The following is a 10828-nucleotide window of genomic DNA, read 5'->3' as shown; positions in this document are numbered from 1 at the left end:
TGAAAAACATGACGAAACCCCATCTCTACTAAAAATACAAAAATTAGGCGAGTGTGGTGCCACATGCCTGTAGCCCCAGCTGCTCAGGAGGCTGAGGTGAATCATTTGAGCCTGGTAGGTCAAGGCTACAGTGAGCCATGATGGCACCACTGCACTCCAGCCTGAGCAACAGAGTGAGACCCTATCTCTCTCTCTCTCTCTCCCTCTCTCTCTCTCTCTCTCTCTCCACATATACATATACACATACACATACACATACACATGCCTTTAAAAGAAGGCTGAAATATATTTGCCAACAACATAGATGAACTTGGAGGACACTATGCTAAGTGAAATAAGCCAGACACCACAACACAAATACAAAATTTTTTTTTGACAGTCTCCCTCTGTTGTCCAGGCTGGAGTGCAGTGGTGTGATCTCGACTCATTGCAAGCTCCACCTCCTGGGTTCACGCCATTCTCCTGCCTCAGCCTCCCAAGTAGCTGGGACTACAGGCACCCACCACCTCACCCGGCTAATTTTTTTGTATTTTTTAGTAGAAATGGGGTTTCACCATGTTAGCCAGGATGGTCTCGATCTCCTGACCTCGTGATCCGCCCGTCTCGGCCTCCCGAAGTGCTGGATTACAGGCGTGAGCTACTGCGCCCGGTCACAAATACAAAATTAATGCTAGTGAGGATGTGGAGAAACAAGATCACTCAAATATTGCTGACAATAATGTAAAATGGTACAGCCACCCTGGAAAACAGTTGAGCAGTTTCTTAAAAACCTAAACATGCAACTGCCATAAAAAACAGCAATTGCACTCCATGTATTTATCCCAGAGAAATGAAAACTTAGATTCACACAAAAACCTAGGCATGAATGTTTATAGCAGCATTATTCCTAATTGCCAAAAACTGAAAACTATCCAGATGTCCTCCAATGGGTGAATCAATAAACACACTGTGGTAAAGCCATACCTTGGAATACTACTCAGCGATAAAAGTGGCAAACTATTGACAATGTGCAAAAGCCTGAATGAATCTCCAGCAAATTGTGCTGAAGGAAAACAAGCAATTCCAAAAAGTTCTATACTGTATAACTTAATTTATATAATATTATTAGGCCAGGCACAGTGGCCTATGCTTGTAATCCCAGAACTTCGGAGGCTGAGGCCAGAGGATCACTTGAGGCCAATAGTTCAAGACAGCCTAGGCAATAAAGTGAGACCCTGTCTCCACAAAAAATAGAAAAAGTAGCCAGGTGTGCTGACATGCACCTGTAGTCCCAGCTACTCAGGAGGCTGAGGTGGTAGGATCTCTTGAGCCCAGGATTGTGCCACTGGAATCCAACCTGTGCAATTGGTGTCCAGTGAGACCTTGTCTCAAATAATAAAGCTAATATTATTATTGAAATTACAAAAGTATAAAAATGGAGAATAGAATGTGATTGCCAGGGTTAAAAAGAGGCTGAGAATGAGAAGGAAGCAGGGTAGCTATGAAAGGGTAAGACAAGGGATCTTTGTGGCAATGTAGTGTTCTGTGTCTTGACTATACCAATATTGATATCTTGGTGATGATATTGGACTATTACCAGTGCAAGATGGGGAACACTGAGTAAAGGGTACATGAGCTCTTTCTGCATTATTTGCTACAATTGCATGTAAATCTACAATTATTTCAAAATAAAAACTTTAATTAAAGAAAATAAACAATGCATACTAAAGGATAAACAAACAAAGACACATTGGGAGAGAAGAGGTGTGAGAAAGTTAAAAGCTCATCTGCATGCAAGTAACCGGAAAGCAATTACACAATGTCAAAAGCTGATAAGAAAGATCAGTATAAGCTCATTTTATCAGTCTAATTATCAGTATAAAATCACATTATTTAGAAATATGAGCAGTTCCCAAATAATGGGGATCAAAAGTGGTTGTCTCTGAAGACAGGCCTTGGGAAGGAGAAATGTGAGAAAGAAGGCAGGTCCTTTTCATCATAAATTCTTCCGTACACTTCTATTAAACAATGTGTTTGCATTGCCTTAATTAATTTTTCACACTAAGCTAGTTCAGGGCCTTCTCTGAAGCATACAGTTATAATGCATGTGAATGTCTTTATGTTACTGATCATCTCGGTCAATAAATGGCTGAACTCAAACAAGGTCTTAAAGTACCTTTTCCCTTGCCCCTTCTTTGTCGTGGATCAGCTCCTTTCCCAGATCAGAAATAAACAAAGGGAAAAGCCCACCTTACTTTCTTTCCTCACATTCTGTTGACTTGTTCAACTCACTTGTGATTTTTATTTCCATGAGTGTTCACAGGAACACTGTCCTCACTCCTTGCCCCCACCCCTCTGAGCTTCCTGATTAATAAGAATTCAATCCCACATTCATTAAGCCCCTTCAGCTTTAACCTTTTCATTCTTCTCTAGCAGAGACCTCTTCTTGAAGAATCCCAAAGCCTCCTCATTCTGAACATCTTAGATCACAATTTAAAATCAACACATCAGTTTCAAGATAGAGTTATATTGTGATTTACTCATAATCACCCTCCCTTCAATTACCCAGGCATGTATTCACTTCCCTTGGGCTGCAAATCCAAAGAGCGACTGATTTTCAGACTCATGGTGGATGCCAACTCAGGGATAAGGCTGTTCTGGAGGGGAAGGAGCCACCCATGAGCAGAAGCTACCTTGAATTCATACTCCACAGGTGGAATTAAATGCTTTTGGCACCCACCGTCAATGGGATTTTTAACATATCATGAAAGGAAGTTAAACTAAAAAAGACACATGCAGGCAGAACAAACAGAGGATTACGGGGTTTTATTCATAGGCATTATGATAGAAAAGGTAAGGTGGTGCCAATGGTTTTACAGTTCATGTCAAGTGAGACAATTCGTGCTGGAACCTCAGAGTTGGTTCTCGAGAGAGCTGTACTCTACAATGGAGCAGGGAGCAGTTCATAAAGCACTGGCTGACAGATTCCTCAAAATGTTTGTTCCAATCCTAGGCTTAATAAGTGATCCCCTTAAAGCAAAGTTGGTTCCCCAGAACATTCATACAAACAAAGGGGTTTGGACTCCACTAGGAAAACACTGTCTTTCTGGTTTAAAAGTTGGAGGTTAGTATCAATCTTTTCCGTCAAATTGCATACCTCTAAGGGAAATGACAAGTGGAGAGTGCATGAGCCTTTGGTGTGAGCACCCTCCAAAACCTGAGCCCATTCAGATGCTGCATCTCTAAGGCTCTGACAGATGATCATCCTTTTTACATCCCATTAAAACACTTGTGCTGAGATGATTTCTTCGTCTTGGGGAGATAGAGATGTGAACCTCAAGATGATGCATTGTGTGGGCTGGGCAAGCCCTATTTAACTCACCATCAAATGTCTAACTTTTGGATCACTTTACCCCAGCAGCACAACTGCCTCTTTACAATGTATTTGGTTGAACTTGGAGGCTCTACATCTGGTTTCGTCCAACTTCAGCTCATTTGATTTTCCATTGTCCAAAGATCACATCTGTGCATTTGAAATCCCCCACCAAATGCCATCACCGGCTCTGGTTCCCACGGGATATAATGCTTCTCCTAATCAGAGCTGATGCTTTAATGGCGAGAAAAACAGGCGTCAAGTATTCAACAAATCTATTCTTTGGCACCTCTTTTAGCTTTTATTAAGGCGAACGTGAACAAGGGCAATGCGAAGTCTAGTAAATATAGAGGACAGGAAAGGCTTACGTTGGATTATGGCCAGGCCTGCTTTGCCCATAATAGGGCATTTAATTTTTCATTTATTGATTACACTGTGTTTGCCACAGCAGCCCAGCTTGCCAAGAACATAGCATTATATGAATTCCGAGAGCAGGAAGGACTCAAGGAGTAACATACAAGGAAATTCAAGAAACTTTCTTCAAAACATCGGCCATTGAATACCATTTTTCTCAATTTTGAAAATAAATTTTTTAACAAGTATAAGGCCTCACATTACGTGATGTGAAAAGGCTAAAAACAGCAATAGAAATTACATTCATAAAAGTGCATTGCCAACATACAACAAAGGCTTTGGCTTGTCCTGTGCCTGTGGGGATGTAGGCATGGCCGGCAGGGCTGCCTCATGCTAATCCTCAGCTCCCTGGAGATGCCCATCCCTGGGCACTGGCTTGAAAATAAAAATTTAAACCCCTCTGATGTTTGACATGATACGAACTTAAGCTTACAAGTTGAGTGTCTGTGCTCGTGGATATGTATATGTGAGTGTGGGCTTTGATGTGTGTGTGCCTATGTGGGATCTACTCCTTTTCCTTGATTATTGTCTGTCCTGGTCATATTCTCATACATTTCTTACCCCTCAGAACTTCTTGGTATAAGAGGAGTACCTATTGACTTAAAAGGGAAATTTTAATTTTAGAGCATTAAATTCCATTGGCATTAGTGATTAGGAGACTCACAGGTCTTTGCTCATCAGACATCAAGAAATCAGAGAAGTCCACATCTCAGGGCTCTTAAAAATACGATTAACCTCTCTATTTTTTTTTAAATGCTCTCTTCCAATAAGCAGAGTATTTGGAGCTTAACGATCATGTATTTACTATTTTGGTAGTTTTTAATCTAATATTAAAATGGTTCTATTCAAAACATTTGGGACTATTAATATGTCACTTGCTTAATACAATCATACAAACATGTTCTCAACAGGTATGTATTTTATTCCCTCCTAAAGGCACAAAGGGAGGAGGGAGACTTGGCTGCTCTTTGCTCTAGAGCCCAAAGGCATGAACCATTGAGGTACAACAGTTTGAAAATACACATGGGCTCTTTTTTGGTACACGTTTGGTTTCCATTTGCTTGAAATAGTTTTGTAGCCTAATAAAAAAAGAACCTACATTTTTTATATAGGGAAGTTAACTGGCTGTGGTTGGAAGATTTTTTTGTTTTTTACTCAGTTATTTTAAGGATATTATCACAATAATGCCCAACACTCCATTAGAGTGATGGAAATGAGCATTGACTTGATGTAGTATGTTTTATTATTCATCATCTAAAACACCAAGTGCCAACACCCACATATGGGGTTATGGCATATGTAAAACAGGAAAGCATTTTCTAGAAAGCAGTAGGTCTTCTATAGCATAATATTCCAAGGTTGCCATCATTCTTTAACCAGCTCCCTAAAAGAAAGAGCAAATGGTCAGGGATTTTTTTCACGCATAAAACTACCATAAACTCTAATCAAATGGATGCTTGCTTAAGGATTTGAATTCCAGAGTATCTCCCATGCAGAATAAGTTAAGAGCTAGCCTGGAATATTGAGTAAGGGAAGTTCACAGACCTCGCAGAAGCCAGCACAGATGAACATTCAAAAGTTCACAATTTCCAGGCTTAGGTCAGTCCTTAGGAGTTCACAAGCACAGATGGAATATTTCTTTTTTTTTTTTTATACTTTAAGTTCTAGGGTACATGTGCACAACGTGCAGGTTTGTTGCATATGTATACATGTTCCATGTTGGTGTGCTGCACCCATTACCATTTACATTAGGTATATACCATTAGGTATATACATTAGGTATATACATTAGGTATATACCATTTACATTAGGTATATCGCCTAATGCTACCCCTCCCCCCTCCCCGCTCACCCCACCCCACAACAGGCCCCAGTGTACAGATGGAATATTTCTAAATACTTCTACTCAATGTTTACCTTCCTAAAATACCAACTAATAAGAACCACTGGAAGGATTTCTTAATTCATGAGTTCCGAATACACCGAGAATTTAGCATTTAGAATCCCCATGATCCAGGTATTTAAAAACTCACCCATTTATATTCAATCAGGTGTCTATTTTTATAGATGTTCATTTATTTGAAATATAAATTGATGTTCAGTAGAAAGCAGATTTCTCAAGAAGTAACCATAGTGGCCTAACAACAAAGAGGTAATATTTTGTATACCAGTGTGCAGCTTTCTCATTGTGGGGGATTACAACAACATGAGTTCCTCTCTAGCCATCCTCTTCGGGAGTGTTGTAGGAAGGTAGACAACTCCCAGGCATGGTGGCTCATGCCTGTAATCTCAACACTTCAGGAGACCGAGGCTGGAGAATAGCTTGAGCCCAAGAGTTTGAGACCAGCCTGGGCAATACAGTGAGACCCCATCTCTACAATCATTTTTTAAAAAGCAAATGGACAACAGATGCTAACGCACTTGGAAAAAAAAATTCTACCTTCATAAAATAATGGCTTCCAGTGAGTCCTTCTTATGTGGTACTCTTCAGCTTGCCTTCCCCTTCACAGTGATGCTGTAAGACAGTTATTATTCTCATTTTAAAGGAATAAATCGAGTCACCTCCAAGACCACATAAACTAGAAAGCAGAGTACTGGGATTCAGCTTGAAGATGCTGCTAAATTATTCTCACTGTCCATGAGCTTGAGTCTCCCCTTTGTGCCTGGAGGATTAAGGGGAAGGGGACCATTATACCTTTCTCACAGACATTCTCTCCTACTCCCATCGTTCTATTTCCTGCTAACTCCTGACCCTATTCATGTGGCAAAAGAAGAGGCTAGATTGAGCTGAGTGAGAGCAGGTGTTAGAGGAGGCAAAGAATGGAGAGAATTTCCTCAGTCATGGAATTCTACGTGATTGATTTGGGGTGGTCATGGTGTTTCCTTCACCTGACCAGCAATCTTGAAGCATCATCAGTGGTCCGTAACATGTTCATATGGTCGGGGCCTTCTCTGACCTTTTATGTTTCCTTCTATCATTATCCAGGTGAATGCTGCCTTCGGGTTTCTGGTGTCTGTAAGTCTCTTGCACAGTACCCTGAAATGTCAGGATTTATCAGGAGTAGTCTCAGCAATGACAAAGCCCACCTGGATTTGTGTTTTTGCTTTTATTTCCTGCTTGTTTTTCCTATTAAGTGTGATCACTCCTCTTCTTCTCCATTGGAAGATAAGCTCGACATGGGGAAGATCGTTGACTCGTGTTCACAGCTGAATCCCCAGAACTGTTCCTGACACACAGGAGGAACTGGAGGCCTATTTGTTAAATGAATGAATCAATCAATAAATGAATATATGCTAGTGATTAGCCCAAATAAAGCAGGAACCCAATTGCTATGTTCTATATGAAGGTAATCAGTTGGGATAGGCTCCTTGTAAAAAAAAAAATAGAAGAAGAAAAGAAAACAAACAAACAAACAAAAAACACAACCCAATGGTTGATTTCTCATACCTGGCACGTGGCTTTTGGGAGTCAGCAAAAGACTGTGTTCCTACAGTCCCTTAGGGAGCCAGGCTGGGGAGCAGCACCAGCCCTTCTCTGGAGCTCCTTGTCTGAGGGATATGGAGCTAGGTAGAGATGCTCCGACCTAGAAGTGAAACACATCACACTCACAGGTCCTGGCCAGAACTAGTAACGTGGTTCTACTCCACCACAATGGGCCAGGAAATGCAAACTTCCCACTGGCCTACAAGGCAGGAAGCTGGGACTATTTGGTAAATTGCATGTCTGGTACCACCGAAAACAAGTGAAACAGTGACTCTGTAGGCATCAAAGTTCAGTGTGGAGATTCAGAACACTAGAGCCAGGAAATGGAAGGAGGTGAACATAGAAGATGGCCAAACTAGCTGCATTCAGCGTAGCACTCTTCATAAGCTGTCAGAGGCAGTGCTTGCAGTGTGGCTACAGCCGCATTAGGCAACACAATAATTGACACACAAGAAGAGCTCAAAAAAGATTTGCTGAATGAATGATCACACAAAACACGAATTCTATAGAAGAAATAGAATCAGAATGAGGCTGACTATTGCTGCTTCTATTTGGAATGGTATTGTTTCATGGAAGGATGTGGGTTCATGTATAAGCTACATCAGATAGCTCACTTTTCATTTCCCTGGAGTTAAAACATGTGGCTCTTCAAAGTCACACACACAAGGCTGCAGAAACCCAATACATTGGACAAGAGGCTATAGCCGTAAGTCCTGGGACTCCTGCCATATGAAAACACCGTCCCGTCCTGGAAGATTTCTGCCTCCTCAGATGGGGGCTTGGATCAAGTGCTCCGCTACCCTGGTCTCTCCAGCTTTGAGATGCTGTTATTCTCTGATCCTGGTTTTGGCTTTAGCACTGAGTTATATTATATTGCTGAGGTCATTGTTTATTCTACCACATGGTTGTAGTGGCCTCATTTTATAAATGAAGGAACAAAGAACAAGAAAGTTCATGTAGAGTCCAGTCTCACACTCTGGTTTTATGCTGAGGCCAGGGCAGTGAAACAAGATTCAGTGTGGGTGGTGAGTATGAGTGTGTGTGATGTGTGGTGTGTGTGATATATGTGTGTGTGTGTGTGACTGTGTGTATTATGTATGTAGTATGTATGACTGCATGTATGGTGTATGTTGTGTGTGTGACTGTGTGTGGGGGGGGGTGCATTTTGACCTCTGCTGAAACAGCAGTTCAGGTAATAGAAGCCTCCTGTTCAACCACAAAACAGATTGTTTTCCTCCAAATTCCTCGGACATCGTGGAGCCCTGAGCCAGGATCACTATCTCCACCGTGGAGAGGGAAGATTAACCTGAAAGCAATGTGCAGGAGAGTTGCAGGCACTCTCCCTCAGTGGCAAACTAATGCATGGAAGGCACTCACGAGAAGCATTGAATAGATGCCTCAGATGTGGAATTATACATGCTACTTGATGCACAAAGCCAGGCTGCCTGAAAGTTCCTTCTAAAGTTTTTAAAAGAGTGTGAATCTGTGCTGCAAATTTGAAGGCAGTTCCAATTTGGACAGAAAGCTCCCTCTGCTGGCTCCAGAGCTCCCCATTTTCTTAGGGTTAGTGCAACATACTCCACCTGGCAGGGCACAGCCGAAAGACGTGGGATCATGGCATGTATGTGCTGAATTAGCGATACCTGGAATGATAGGACATGGCTCAGAAAGGACACCAAAGAAAAAAGGAGCAAGTGGCCTTTGGCGGGGGAAGGAAATGCTACTGACACAGCCAGAGCCACTTCTAAAAAATAGTCTTAAAAAAAAATATGAAACAGCATTTGCACAGATTAAACACTCAAGTTATCCCCTCCATCCTACAATTCACTCTGACTGAAGCATTTGAGCACAAATTATACTCTTAAAGTTTTCTTAGGAACTTATAGTAAATAGAAACTCAAGCTAAAGTTCATCTCAGGAATCTGTCAACCTTACAATGTTTATTTGGAATAAACTCCCTCTCCACGGTAGAGATAGTGATCCTGGCTCAGCGCTCCACGATGTCCGGATAATTTGGAGGAAAACAATCTGTTTTGTGGTTGAACAGGAAGCTTCCATCACCTGAAATGCTGTTTCAGCAGAGGTCAAAACCTGCCACACACACACACACGTGCAGCCACACACATCACATACACACACCATACATGTAGTCATACATACTACATACACACAACACACACAGTCACACACATATATATACCACACACACCATACATGTAGTCATACATACTACATACACACAACACACACAGTCACACACATATATATACCACACACACCACACATCACACACACTCATACTCACCACACACATGTTTGTACACACATGTACATGCAACCACAGACCCTACACACTGATACTTACCACTCACACACACACAGTCACACACGCTTATCCACACATGTTCACACCACACACCCACAAAGTCAAGCACATTTTTACTTTCTAAAGTTTTAAAGTCTGTGTGCTCAAATTTAAAACTAGGATCTTATTTGGTAAGTACTCCACACCCCACTCATGCCCAAAGATTTTTCAATTATGTCTTCTGACAGATTTGAAATTCCTGAGTAACTCATTCTTTAAGAGGTCACTCTAACCTCTGAAACAGATTTTAGGGGAAAGAGGGTGCCAGAAATCACTCAGCCTAGTGAGGCCAGTTTTACAAGTACGTGGAGAAGGTGAATATGAAAGGTATAATTTCCAGAGTTCAAACAAGTGTTTCAACCCTCAGATGCCTCTGCTGCCCTCTTCCTATAGCCTGAAATATAGAATTTAAGCTCTACTTTTTTGGTCTAAAGCCATGTGAACCTTTTAAAGGGACACGTTAGTCAAGGAGTACAAGGTTTCGGTTTCGTAAGATGAATAAATTCTAAGATCTTACTTATAACATGGTGACTAGAGTTTCCAAATCTGTATGAATCCTTGAAATTTGCTAAGGTGGTCTTTGGTGTTCACACTCACACACACATACACACACGCAACTACACATGAGGCAACAGATATGTTAATTAACTTGATTAAAGTGATCATTCCACAATGTATAAGTATATCAAAGCATCAGGCTGTGTACCTTAAATATACACAACTTTTATTTGTCAATTATACCTCAACAACCCTGGAAAAATAAGATAAAAAGAAATAATGACTTAGACCAAGAGGTTATTAGATAATCTCTTAAAAACAGATTTTGTTGGAGGCAGGAGGAGCAAGGGAAGGAAGGAGCCCTAAGATATTGGGCATCACATCTAAAGAGAAGTTGGGGGAGGTGTGACAGCACAAAGTGGGAGATGGCTTCTAGAATGAAGAGCCTTGAATTTGCTAACAGGAGGCTTGGATCAGCTCACGGTGTTGCTAAGCCAGGATGTGGTTTGGGGTTATTAATGAGCACTGATGGCTCTTCATTGCCATGTACTGAGTGCTGTGCCATGGGTCAGATACTGTGCCCAGTTCCCTATCATGGAATCCTCTCACACAATCCTGTGAGGAAGAGACGCATCTCTCAACTTACAAATAGAAAACTAAGGTTTGGTACTTAATCCAGGGTTAGGGAGCTTTGCTCTAGGAAGCAAAACCACCT

The 10828-nt window shown here is 41.4% G+C and overlaps 1 long non-coding RNA gene across 1 annotated transcript; it reads right to left on the bottom strand.

Moving 5' to 3' along the window:
• Positions 1–2790: 2790 nt before the first annotated feature.
• Positions 2791–7350, bottom strand: LOC134758914 (uncharacterized). Its single transcript, XR_010134661.1, has 4 exons — positions 7215–7350; positions 6854–7018; positions 6207–6281; positions 2791–5150 (listed from the first exon to the last, which is right to left on the bottom strand). It is a non-coding gene; the product is annotated as an uncharacterized lncRNA (long non-coding RNA).
• Positions 7351–10828: the final 3478 nt, after the last annotated feature.

This window comes from Gorilla gorilla, chromosome 6 (assembly GCF_029281585.2).
Source record: "Gorilla gorilla gorilla isolate KB3781 chromosome 6, NHGRI_mGorGor1-v2.1_pri, whole genome shotgun sequence".
In the NCBI taxonomy this organism is placed as follows: Eukaryota; Metazoa; Chordata; class Mammalia; order Primates; family Hominidae; genus Gorilla; species Gorilla gorilla.
Note: the sequence above shows the minus strand (reverse complement) of the source record. Positions and strands in the feature narration are given on the sequence as shown.